The sequence below is a fragment of the Camelus dromedarius genome, chromosome 3, assembly GCF_036321535.1.
Source record: "Camelus dromedarius isolate mCamDro1 chromosome 3, mCamDro1.pat, whole genome shotgun sequence".
Taxonomy (NCBI): domain Eukaryota; kingdom Metazoa; phylum Chordata; class Mammalia; order Artiodactyla; family Camelidae; genus Camelus; species Camelus dromedarius.
This window is the reverse complement of record NC_087438.1, coordinates 110,479,016-110,492,464: the sequence shown is the minus strand read 5'-3', so window position 1 is coordinate 110,492,464 and position 13,449 is coordinate 110,479,016. Positions and strand designations below refer to the sequence as shown.

General features: G+C 38.7%; 1 protein-coding gene across 3 annotated transcripts in view; it reads right to left on the bottom strand.

Moving 5' to 3' along the window:
* SGCD (sarcoglycan delta) overlaps positions 1–13,449 on the bottom strand; it is an 840,821-nt gene that overhangs the window by 540,774 nt on the left and 286,598 nt on the right. Inside the window, exon 1 of one of the 3 annotated variants that reach the window (XM_064484485.1) lies at positions 4,759–5,217. The exons of 1 other annotated variant lie outside the window; for it this stretch is intronic. The gene's annotated coding sequence lies outside the window, so the exon portion shown is untranslated. Of the gene's footprint in view, positions 1–4,758; positions 5,218–13,449 lie in introns of those variants that run through there. One more of the 3 variants, XM_010987254.3, reaches the window with a different exon arrangement.

Below are 13,449 nucleotides of genomic sequence, written 5' to 3'. Positions count from 1 at the left end.
CAGGAGAACCCAGTCCAAGAAATCATTTCTGTGACTTGAGCAGCTTACTTGACCTATCTGAAATATATTTTCCCCAAACATATAATGGGATTGATAATTATATTTTCCTGACGGTTTTAGCAGTATTAAAAGAGGTATTACATGTAAAGCACTTGGCCCAGTGTTGAGCCCATGGTAAATGCTGAAAAAACAGCAGTTATTTTATTCCCCTGTAAAGTCACTGCAAGCCCAGACATAATCAGAGTGTCTCCAGCAAATGCCCACAGGGGAGCTATGACATACCTCATTTTTCTAACTCTTTTTGCAAGTTATTACCTGGATACATACTGCCCAAGTTTAGAGCAATCCATTATTGTAAAACCTACAAAAGTTTGAATAAAAATTAAAATGCTTAAAAGGTGGGAAGGAATTGGGGAAGAGTACGATTATCTACTGCTGATATAACGCCTACATCAAGAGATGCCAAATAAACCAAAATTTATCACATTATAGCTAGCAACTTTAAGCAAACCTGGGGACTAATTTCGGTCTTTGATACTGCTTCAGTAGAATTCTATTTTTCTCACTTCCATCCTCCCCAGACTTCTTAGAAATTCTCTTAAATACTTCTTTTGTATTGAGAGGTTTATTCTGAACTGAGAAAGGTAGTGAAATTTTATACTATAGACCACATAAAACTATGGTAAATGAAACACCCATTTGAAAGAGCACAAGTTAAGATTATTCCCAGAAAACAAAAAACAAGAACAAAAATAGCAGTGAAAGGGGAGGAAAAAAAACTTCCTGCTGTATCAAAGCAAAGACACATGGAGGAAGAGAGCATACAAGAAGAAACCTGTTAGTTTTGAAGCAACCATATCAGAAATGGCAGAGAACCACCTCAACAATTTTCCAAGGGATTGAAATCTCTGCCTGTTTCAGCATACCAACCACAAAAAAAGAGTTATGACCATTCTTGGAGTTTCTAAACAAGCTTGTTTCATTTTAAAACAAGCACCCAAAGCCAAAATAAGTTCTACTGATCTATGATATTTTCACATCAAAAGGACAAATCTGGAAAAGATTTCAGATTTGAAATAGTCAAACAGACCAGTATGGGATTCTGTCTGTGTAGAAGCCGCAAAGCCGACAACAGCTTTTGAACTGCTATTCAGATTATCATCATGGTCAACAGTTTAAATCTGGAGATAAACTGCATGCAGAAAGTGACAAAAATGAGTATCATGCAATGGACTCTTCACATTTTTCTGGCCAACCACGAGATCTCATCAACTCTGCCTCTGTGAGATTTTCTGTAACAAATATTCTGTACTGTCCCTACCACTATTACTCTAATATCCATCTTACCTCATATTTGGAATGTTACAGACGGCTCTTAATACGGCTTCCTTGCCTACCATTTTGCTTTCTACTCACCAAAATCCATCAGAAATTCCACTGTCATATTATCATTGTAGATTTCAGTAGAACAGAAAGTTTGAGGGATAGTGTGATGTAATAGAGGTGAGATTAGACAAGATACAGGAGACAGAACATCTCATCCTAACTTTGCCATCTATAGCCTCCTGAAATTTTCCATAAGCTAGGCTCTTGAATTTCACTTATAAAATTAGAAAAAAAAAGGAAGGTGGGGGCATTATGGCCATATCCTATGGAATTTTACAGTTCACAAAGGCATTTCAGACCATTGCAGGTGGAGAAGGTTGAGAAAGGAAGGCTGTCGGTTAGACAATGGTTTCAGTGAGATTTATTTTAATTGAGGTGTAATTGATATGTAATGTTTCAAGTGTATAATAAAATGATTTGCTATTCATCTATGAATGAAATTTCTAAGGAAAGAATTCTACCAGTTAAAAAAGTTGAAAACCCCTGGAATAGATCATTACCAAGTATCTTTCAGCTGCAATTTTCTAGGACGGCATTATTCTATAACACAATGCAATGTCGCCTGTAAGAGCACCCCCGACACACGTCCCCAAATCGGTCAGATCACCTACGGAAAGATCCAGATAACCCATCAGATGTTTCTTGCCTTTGCTTCTTACTTTCCCTTTACATTAAATTTCTCCTGCTCCTAGTTTCCTATTTCTTCCCAATTATTTAACAGCAATTATGCATTGTTCCTTACTACCACCTGGCATAGCACGAATTCATGCTCCGATTCCTACATTTTAACACTTCCCTCTGAAAATAGCTTTATTTCTACTCAGGGGTCCAATTCATTAACATTCATGCAATGGGTTTATTTTTAGATCTTTTCCTTCAGTCCTTTAAGGCAGACACTGAAGCTATTTGGATCCTTATTCCTGAATAGAACTCGGGATAAGAACTCTGTTCTATGAATTTCAATGCAGCCTTCAGCCAGCAATATTGGGTTTCTCCGATCCAGAAGAGCGGTCAGGCAGCACAGGGGTAGAATAAGATACAGCTTAAAACACCTACTAATCTACTAAATGTAACATACCTGGTAGGGCTTCCTCCAGCCTCAGTTAATAGGTAAGAGAACTTTCCTGGCAAATAAAGCCCTTTTCTCTTTTACTTTGTTCACTTGTATATACTGAAAATAACAAGTTCACATACTAACAGTTGAGTTCAGATGTGAGAAAATCATCTCTGCAGCTTTGCTATTCTGAGGAAAGACTGAGTTTTACCTTCTAGGGTCAGGCCTGAGAACAAGTAAATCCTAAAAGAAATTAGCAAGCCAGCCCACAGGAAACAGGCACAGGACCTAACAGATTTCATGAACCCCCGTTTCTGTCTCTTTTTTCCAATTATGTCTTGTTTGTTTGTTTGTTTGTTTGATTTTAAGGTTTTTGTTTGTTTCTACTCCAGGGTCATCAGCTAAAAGGCAAGGCATATGGTCTCCTAGCCTTGAAGAATCATAGAGATTGGGCACAGCCTGGAGAGCCTGTAATCATATTGGATGAACTCCTAGAAAATTTTAGCGAGAAAAGGTGCTTTTTGGGCAGAAGTTATATTTCTTACAGACACACTTTTATAGGATATTTTATTTTCTACTGACAATAACCATCCCAATTAAAAACGTGTTTTTAAGACTAGTGCTTTGGTTTAGATGAGGATGAAGTCTTGAAATGAAAATATTTTAAATCAGTTTTCCTGGGAGTCCAGGCATGGAGCAAAGACAAAGAGAACCTGCTAGTCCAGTAGTAGGAACTGGTCGTGTCAGACCGAGGTTGCCTATAGAGGAAACACACATCTTGGTGACCCTTTCTTACGGCTTTGTTTTGCTTCCAGAAGAACTGTGACATCAATTTTCTGCTACCTCAGTTAAATGCATTTAATCATCAAAATTCTTAAGTCATATTTTAATTTTTTTAGTAAAAAAAATCTTTTATTCTCCAGTCTTTATATTTATAACATATAGAATAAAACAGTAGTATTCAGACCACACTGGATCCATCCTGAATTCATCATCACCAAATTTTTTGATCTTATTCCCTTTTTCCATTATTAAACCAATAGATTCCAGCATTAATGAAGTTACGCAATTTTCCTTGCGAGCACCCATTTTCTATACATCTAGTCTCATTAATTCAGCTTCCAAGAAGTCTCAGATAAAACTTCATCAAAAACAAACAAACAATATGTGAAGAGCCTTAGACACCAACCAAATAATCCTCTCTTCTACCATCTTACTTTTAGTCTACAGTCCTCTGGCTTCGACGACAGCAACAGCCTCTGAGCTGTTCCAAACTTTTTCTATCTTTTCCTTCCCAGTCTCTACACTTACAACATACAGATTATACAGATTAAAAAACAATTCCAAAGAAATCTGACTGGATTTCAATCTTTATCAATTACACTCCTACTCAAAAATTTTCAGCAGGTGCCTCAATGCATATCGATTTGAAGTTACACAACTCAGGATGGCATTCAAGGCTCTCTGGGATCCAACTCTAGACTTCCCATTTATCCTCACTTTCTACTGCTTCTACTCCTGCCCCCCAGGAGTTACTTATTCCAGGAAGTTACTTAAGTAAGCAGTTGGACTGCTTGGTGCTCTGGCAATCTAACTTTTAAAAATCATTTAAACAAAAAGCCCAGGTTAATATCTAAGGACAATTATTCTGAAACAAGAGTTCTTTTTTTTTCTTTATTTCTATTTTATATAGGATTTTATCAGGAGCCTCTTGGGAAAATACATGACCTTAACAGTTCTGTGACAACCATATGCATAAAGATAACTTATGATTTGAGAACATTTCAGCACTCTTTTGGTGAAAAGAGTCAAATCTGAGGTCCATTAACAGCTAAAAAAGAGAAAGGAAGAGAAAAGATAAAGTCCGCAAAGTGGGAAATGATTCAAGATTGGTTTAGATGTCAGGTGTAGATATTTTATACTAACAATAACCATAAGAACAATCTCTGTTTATCACATAGGTACCATTTCTAGGCACTGTATTTCTTAGCCTGTACAAAAGCACTGCTATTTCTGTTTTACCAACAGACAAATTCAAACTTAGTAAGACAAATCCCCTTTTCATTACTGCTTAGCACCTCAGTGGCAGAGCCGGGATTTGAACCCAAATCCTGTTGCCTCTAAAGCCGGGGGGGGGGGGGGGCTGGGTTGGGGGACAGAGTACAACTTAAGGTGTAGCGCGCATGCCCAAGTAGCACGCATGCGGCCTGGGTTCAATCCCCAGCAAGTCCTCTAAGAATAAATAAATAAACCTAATTACCTCCCTCAAACAAACAAACAAAAAGCCTGTGGGGCTTAAAGTCACTGCATTCTCTTACCTTACACATGTCACAGAGCCACGGGTAACAAACACGTGTGAAGACAGCGCAGTTCAGGTGGCACTCCCGGCTAGCAGAGTCTGATGTTTGCTGCGCGCTTGGATTTCTAAGGCAGCTTTTCTGGCAAAGGTTTAAAATAACTTGGCTCAAGAGTTCTCAAACTTTTCTCCCTCAGCTCTCAAGTCCTTAGTTCTGAGGCTACATCCTTGCCGTAAACCAAGCCTCTTCTCACAGTGTAAGTTTCCTTAGCAGAGGAAGCAGCTAAATAAATTTGCCTTCCTTTTCCTGGTTTCTCTCCCTCTCGTCCTCTCTTTTTCTCTCCCTCTCTCCCCTGCTAGCTTTCTCTCTCGCCCTCTCTCCAGCTCTCTCACCCTCCTGCTCGCTTCCTCTCTCTCTCCTGCGCGCGCTCTCTCGTCTGCTCTCTCCCGCTCTCTCCCGACGCGGTGCACGCTGGGAGACTACCTTAATTAAATTAACCTGTGTTCCTCTAGCCAGGGCTGGGTTTTGCTTGATTAAAACTAGCCAGTTTCAGCTGAGCCAATTACCAGTGGCCTCTCCCTCTAAACAACAGCAACTTTATTGATTTTAAAAGTAAGACACTTGTAGAAATTTGGACACTACGGAGCAGCACAAAGAAAATATAAATCACCTACATCCACTATTATATTTTGAAGAGTGTATTTCTAATCTTTTTTTCCCTCTGCACAGGCAATAGATATTTATAAAATAACCTGTCATGGAAATTTTCAAAAATATACAAAAGCAGGCAGACTAGTGTAAAAAAAAAAAAAATCCAATGCACCCATCACTCCACATAATGAATAATTCTTGGCTAAACTTATTTCATCTGTACTCCTATCCAGTTTCCCCCTTCTCCAGGTTATTTTGAAGCCATCCTAGACATCATATCATTTCAACCGGAAACATTCCATCATGTATTTTTATAAAATAAATGTGCTTTTCATTAATCACAATCTAATACCATTATTTCACTTACACATTTAACAATAGTTTGTTCATATCATTAAACATCCATATTTAAAATTCATCTTTCCACTGTCTCATGAATTTTCTAGGTGAACTGTTTAACTCAGGATAAAACTGAGATGTACACACGGCTATGGGTTGGTGGGTCTCTTAAATCTTACCTCCTCAAAGTGTGCAGCAACAGGCATCACCTGGGACCTTGTTAGAAATGCAGACCCTCTGCCTCCCTGAGACCAACTGAGGCAGAATTTGCATTTTAACAAGAACCCAGGTGATGCACATGAACACTAATTAAAGTCTGAGGTTCACTGGGTTTCAAACTCTTTAAACGAGTTTCCCTCTCTCTCTTGCTTCAGCTTTCTTCTTCCAAACCTTTTTAGAAGAAACTAGGAGAAACTTGCTTGTCTCCTCAAGTTTTGCCCAGGGTAGCTAATACTCTACCCTCATGGTAAAGTTTAACATGCCCCAACGTATCCTGTATTTAATATAAGTGGGGAATTATATCTAAAGGCTTGATCGGAATCAGGTTCATTTTGGGGGCAGGGATGACATCATAGGTAGAGGAGTCTTCTATTAAGAGGCACATAGAATCTGGTTGCCCCTTTGTGTGATGTTATCAGCTTCTGTAGATCTGTTATTGCATTAAGCATTACAGAATGGTGACAGTCTAATTCTATCTCCTTCCTTATATACAGACTTAGCAGTTTTAAAAAAGAGCATCTCTTCCTTATCAATTATTTGATTCCTCCGACGTATCATCTGTTTAAGAAAGACAGGATAACTGCTTAATTTTTCCCTTTATTAGTTTTCAGAATAATGTGTTGGTTCCCAATCATAATCCAAAGGTGACCAATAGTTTGTTTTGTTTTGTTTTGTTCTTGTTGTTTTTTTTAAGCACTGTTATGGAGGCAGGGATTTAAATATATTTGCCATTTTCCAATCATTCCAGCTATTACCCTTATTGAAGCTAAAACCCTCCCATCTTTGGCTGCAGGAACATACTGAAGCTGCCTCCCTGGCCCTTTCTAACATATCCTCAATAGCCTTTGCTGGTCAGCCTGCTTCCCTGTATGACAAGATGGTACATATTCCGTTCATACATTTTCTAACTCAGACCTGAATCAGTCATATCTCCAAAAAGCCCAGCTTACTTACTGGTGCTCGTTTTCTTCTAACCCCTCTCAGAGGACAGGCCCACTAAATTTGTTTTGTTTCCAGAGAAAGTCACCATAAGTTCAAACTGATATTTACAAATCAAATTCAGAACGATAGTGATTTTATTTAAACCCATCTGTCTCACAATCATTTTGCATTTCTCATATACAAAATACCCTGGATCTCAATGACACCAACGTAATTCCCCATGTGTTCCTAATGATGGACTTGGAGGTTGTTTCCAGTCTTTTGCTATTATAAACACTGTTGCAAAAAACTGTCTTTTGTTTGCATCTTTTCATTGTTTTGCAAATTCATCTTTAGGACAGGTTTGAAGAAGTGGTTGTTGCATCAAATGACAGGCAATACATATACTAATGGGATGTTATTATAATGCAGTGTATATTTTTACATAATACTACATCGTGAATTTAAAAAAAATTTTATTAAAGTGCATCGTGAATGTTTTTTCTATACTATTAACTATTTTACTACATTTTCATTTTGATGGTTATGAGATAATCCATTTAATCATTCCCTTATTACTGAGTGTCCAAACTGTTTTCTGTGGATAACAGTTTCCATCACTCTAATGACAATCCATGTAGACTGTTTCAAATCTACTCAGTTATAGGCTAATTTCCTCCCTCCCTTGATAAAACTCCTTTGACCACCCTTACACTAAGTAGGTATCAAGTCATCACACTCCATGGATACTGCAACAAGGAGATTTTCAAAGCCACTTGCAAAGAAAGCCCAAGTGATACAGTTAAAATGAATACCAAGAACAGCATCTGACCCCAGCTTTGCCACACATTCTGAGTCTCGTCTATATTTGCATTTATAGAAGTAACGTATTAGATGAAGTGATTTACAAATTCTCTTCCAGCCTTAAAAAAGAATATAACTCAAATGGATTTTTATATACTTCAGTGTTCTCTAGGTTCTTAGAAGTCAGAGCAGTTATTCTAACTATTTATTCTTTTTTTATTCCACTAAGCATCTAATATCATGCTTTACTTATAGTGAGGTTTATTACCTGCATGCTGAATTAACTTTTCAGGCTCCCTCCTCACTGCTGAACTGGCGTGTAAGGCTCAGACTCTAGAGAAGAATCATACCCAACTGAAGTCCTGCAAACATTTACTGATTGCTGCTTATTTACAAAGCAATCGTGCCTGTTCAAATCTAATTTTTAGAGAAATTCGGTTTGTTAGAGTAAGTTCCCTATAAAATATATAATCTGAACATTGTCCCCGGAAACCTGCTTTCTTCACTGTCTAACAATAGTAAAGGTACAAGAGAGATGCATTCCTTTAAAATTGGGCCACTGTGACTGGTTGAACACAGATAATCTTCAGATCCATATTCACTTACAAGAAGAGACTTTTTTCTTTACTTTAAATTCTAATTCATCCCTGTTCGCAATGGGCTGCTTTTGGCATTAACTGGAAGGGGAGACAGAACAGAAGCCAGAGTCTTGGATGAACACTTTTCCAGTTTTCTCCAGTGTCATTTGGAAGAGACCCAATTTAGCAGTGTCCTGTGTAGATGTCAAAGATACAAGTCACACCTTAAGGAAGAGCCATTGTTATAAGGCATCTCATTTCTGCATGGTCTATCAGACACTCCCTTACTTTGTCCTTTAAAAGAAAGGAAAGAAACAGCCTAGGGGCTGAATCCATCTGCGGGGGACTCGCAGAACAACAGAGGCCAGCACTGCTAGAGGCAAAGCACTGGAGAAAGGTTTTACTCCCAAATCACCGGAAGGCAAACATCTTGTAACTCCTTTGAGCCTAGAAATTCTTGTTTTAAGTTAGTCTTGACTCCTTCTTACAGACAACAGGGCAAAGGGGAGAGGGGTCAAAAGAGCTTCATTTTGAACCATAATTATGAACTGAGTGTGTGAAAAAAAGAAAACAAAAAAAAACCCCAGAAAACAAAAATAAACAAACAAAAAAAACCCAACCATGCTGCCCAGAATTTTCCAGTTTAAACTATATTTGAGGCAGAGGGTCTGGCCCGGCTGCATATTTTGATTCTATATTAAGAAAAAGAACAACCCACTACTATCCCTCTTTGTGTATGTCTAACATAATATAGAATTACATAAATCAAAATAATTCAAGAGTTAATTTTTGCTTAAGAAACAAAAACACTGCTTGGAGGTCAGGAAAGTGAGAAGAAATAGAATCATGAATATAGGCAAGTATATGAAGAAGAAAGGCCTTTGGAAATGCCTGAATGTTGTGGTCAAATAAATACAAAGGTTTCCCGAAAGATGTGTGAGATACTCAACTACAGAAAATCCTTGTTTATCTAGCATTCAAACATCCAGACGACAGCAGCCCGCTGATAGCTGATTTTACAACTTCTGCCCTCCAGAACTGTAGGATAGTGAGTATGTATTGTTTTAAGCCACCAAATTTGTGGCACTTTGTTGCAGCAGACATAGGAATCTAATGTGGCTTATAATTAAGGAGAGTTACATAGTTTATACTTTTATAGACAGTGTCCAGCAGAAGCATAGGTGAAAAAAAGCATCAAATATGATCTACCCTGTTACTTTCTAAACTTGCCTAGGGATCAGAGTCTTATGGGGAATTTGTTGTAAACACGATATCCCATACTTCTTCCTTGTAAATTCTGATTTTAAGAATTCTGGTCCAATTCAGTAAGGGAAGCCCAAGAAAGTAAGATGATGTTCCTAAGACCCCAAATAGTTAGCAGTTGGCCAAGAGAAACACTCTGACCCTCAATCCACACTGTTCCACACTAAGCCTTTGTACTGATCATGAAAGGGCCGCCTTTTAAACAATTTATAGGGATAAGAGCATAATTTTGTGTTTTTGAAAGATTAACATATTTCAACAAATCAAGTCATAAATAAAATTGGGAGAGGAACTATGCTGGATTAAAGAGTCATAAGGACATAGCAGCACTATTTACAATAGCCAAGACATGGGAGCAACCTAAGTGTCCATCGACAGATGACTGGATAAAGAAGCTGTGGTATATTTACACAATGGAATACTACTCAGCCATAAAAAGAATAAAATAATGTCATTTGCAGCAACATGGATAGACCTGGAGATCATCATACTAAGTGAAGTAAGTCAGAAAGAAAAAGAAAAATACCATGTGGTATCAATTACATGAAGACTCTGAAAAAAAAAAAAAAGGACCAAATCAACTTATTTAAAAATGAACTTATTTACTAAACAGAGACAGACTCACAGACATAGAAAACAAACTTATGGTTACCAGAGGGGAAAGGAGGCAGGGAGGGGTAAATTGAAGTTTGGGATTTGTAGATACTAACTACAATACCACTATATATAAAATAGACAAACAACTAGGTTCTACTTATAGCACAGGGAACTGTATTCAATACTTTGTCATGGCCTATAATGAAAAAGAATATGAAAAGGAATATATATGTGTGTGTGTGTGTGTATAAATGAATCATGATGCTGTACACCAGAAATTAACATATTGTAAATTAAGGACCTATTATGGACTCAGTGTTTGTGCCCCTCCAAAATTCGTATATTGAAGCCCTAACCCCTGTGTTTGGAGATGGGACCTCTCAGGAAGTAAACGAGTTTAAATGGTGTCATAAGGGTGGGGTTAGCGTCAGCTTGTGCCTGGGCTCGCTCTCTGCACATGTGCACATGGAGGGGCCATGTGAGCACCCACTGAGAAAGTGGCCATCTATAAGGCAGGAAGACAACTCTCACCAGAAACAGAGCCTCCCAAACCCTGATCTGCAGCTTCCAGCTTCCAGGACTGCGAGAAAATTAATTCTTATTGTTTAAGCCACCCAGTTTCTGGCATTTTGTTATGCCAGCCCCAGCTGAATAAAACAGGACCGCAACAGTCAGATGCACGTGTGGTCCTGGATTAAATACTGATTTAGGCAAACCAGCCTTGAAGGATGTATTTGACTCAGTTGGGGAAATCTGAATGAGGTCTGGGTATCAGATCAGATGAAAACTGAAATGGAAAAGTGAAGTTCATGAACTGAATATACACAGATCACAAAATAATATGTATAATATTATTTCAGGTTGTGAAAAATGCCAAAATGTGTGTGTATGTATAATATATATCTGGAAAGATACGCATTAAAGTATTATTGTTTAGAGCTCTCAGTGGTAGGAATGTGATTAATTCTTAATTTTGCTTGTCTGTATTCACAAATTTTCTACAATATACATGTACTACTTCCATAAAAACGAAGTATTATTTTAAAAAATTGATGCCAAATCCTTCTTTGGGAAAAGAAATCCTGTAAATCTATGGAACGCTTCTGATCTTCTTCATACTTTACACTGAACCATTTCCACTGTCCCATCTTTCTCCCAGGGAATCAGCCACAATTATGATCAAACAGCTGTCAGTAAGGAGACTTACTAATAGATACCCTGCTTCATAAAAAAGGAAAAGCAAGAAGCATCATCTGTCTCCTGGGTCCGAGCTTCCATTCATTTCGAGTAGAGGCAACTCATGATTCAATCTGATTTAAACAAGACTTGCTGGGTGAATGAATCCATCCTCCCTAAGAGAGTACCCCTCTAAACATTAAAAAGGCATGTGATACTGAGGCGGGAAGCCCCATAAAAAGACCGGCAGGACCCTCAAGCAGGGCCATTACTCTCATGCGGGCACCATCCAGTTGCCTGGCCCAGAGGCTCTATCACAGTTTTTGCTTCTGAAATGGCTTACTTACCCCTAAAATTCTATTGGTTCCCTGAGCTCACTTCTGATTGGTTATTTCCTTCACTCCTGATTGGTTATTACTCTCACTTCTGATTGGTCCACTTCCCTGACTTCTGATTGGTCCATTTGTAGTACTTCATTTGCAGGGAGCTCACTCCTGATTGGTCCATTCCCCTCACTTCTGATTGGTCTATTTCTACAAAGCTTGTTCCTGGTTGGTCAACTTCTGTTATACTTTATTTGCATATGATGTTGCAAAGTGTAAAACTGGCAGCCTATAAAGGCCTGTGTAAACCTCCAGACAGGGTCCAAAGCTTGGGGTGTTACTCCTCTGGGCCAGCTGGCGTCATAAACCTGAGTTCTTCAACTCTCCGAGTGCTGCTTGGTCTCTCGCCTGGATCCAGGTTGCTGTCACAACTGAGCTGTAACACCGAGCTGTAACACATTTTTCCGCAACAGTACCATCTTCTATTCTGACATGGAAGTATTTAGGAAAGCATCAGACATGGCAGTAGAGGGACATGACTGAAATATGAAGTTTTAATTTTATTTTATTAACAGCCTTTATTGAGTATCTAATGTGCTCAAAGCTCTAGGCTGAAACATTCCACTCCCTCTTACCTGAACTGTTTTATTCTTTCTTCCTCACCAATTATCTGAATGTTACCTCTTCTGAAAGACCTAATTCCGATTTCTCCAAGAAGTCTTAATCTGATTTCTCCAAGCCACAGCAAATATCCTCCTTCACTGAAAAGACAGGTTGTTTAATGTCTCTTTAAGCATATAGAAAACTTCAGTCCTCGGCTACTTAAATGTATTTTTAACTTCTCTCCCTAGATAGATTGTAGGGCCCTGTAGGGAAGAGTCCGTTTTAAAACCCGTCAATATTTTCCACAGTGTTTCTACTTGGTAGACACTGAATAAATGTTTGTTGATTAACTGACAAATCTGGGATTTGCCTTTCTCTCGGCCCAAAACTATGGTACAAAACTGCTAAAGTACAGTTAATATTTACTGAAATGGAGGCCAATATTGGTCCCTAAACATGGTAATGATCCCTTTCTAAAGAGTCTTGGATTTGACCCTGTTTTCTAACTGGCTCTAAAAAGGGTAGGCTGGTGTGTTGATTTACAATCCAAAGAAGAAATTTCCCTTCCTTCCAATTGGTGCCAGATGGGTTGAGATACTGAACGAGAACTAGAGGTCTCCACGGTCATGCACCAGGTGACAAGAAAGCAGCTTTTTCAAAGTGGTGAAAGTGCTCTTTCTCTGCTAAGAGAGCATCTTAAGAAGCAAGAACCAGCCTGGCTGAAAGTTGTGCCTTTGCCCCCATGTTTCCAGTGCTGAGCTAGGAAAATGGGATACAGAAGAGGTGAAGTTTTGCCAAACCGCTGAGAAATGAGGCATCTGCCGCTGGGGAGGCAAGAGAGTTGGTGACAATTAATTGAGGAATTGCCCGATTTTCCATCCGGTTGAGGGAAAAAAAAAAATCAAGGTGAAACAGTTGGGCCCCGACTTGTGTGACTTAGCTAGAAGCAGGTGCCATCCAATTTCATTTTCTGAGAGCAACGGATCTTAGCAACGAGATGTCTGTTCCACGGTCTGAGAACGCAATTTGTAACACCGGAAGCTTCGTGTCTTGACTCTAGTTCTTCCAGAAAGACACTTAGAGTATGTTGACTTTTGACCCACTCTACTAGGCAGCAAAAACTGGTCACAGTTAAGACATGGTCTGTGGAGTCACACCGATTTGTGTTAAATTCCCCGTTCTGCCACTTACTAGCTGCATGGCCTTGGACAAGTACTTCTGTTTCTTAATTGTGTCAT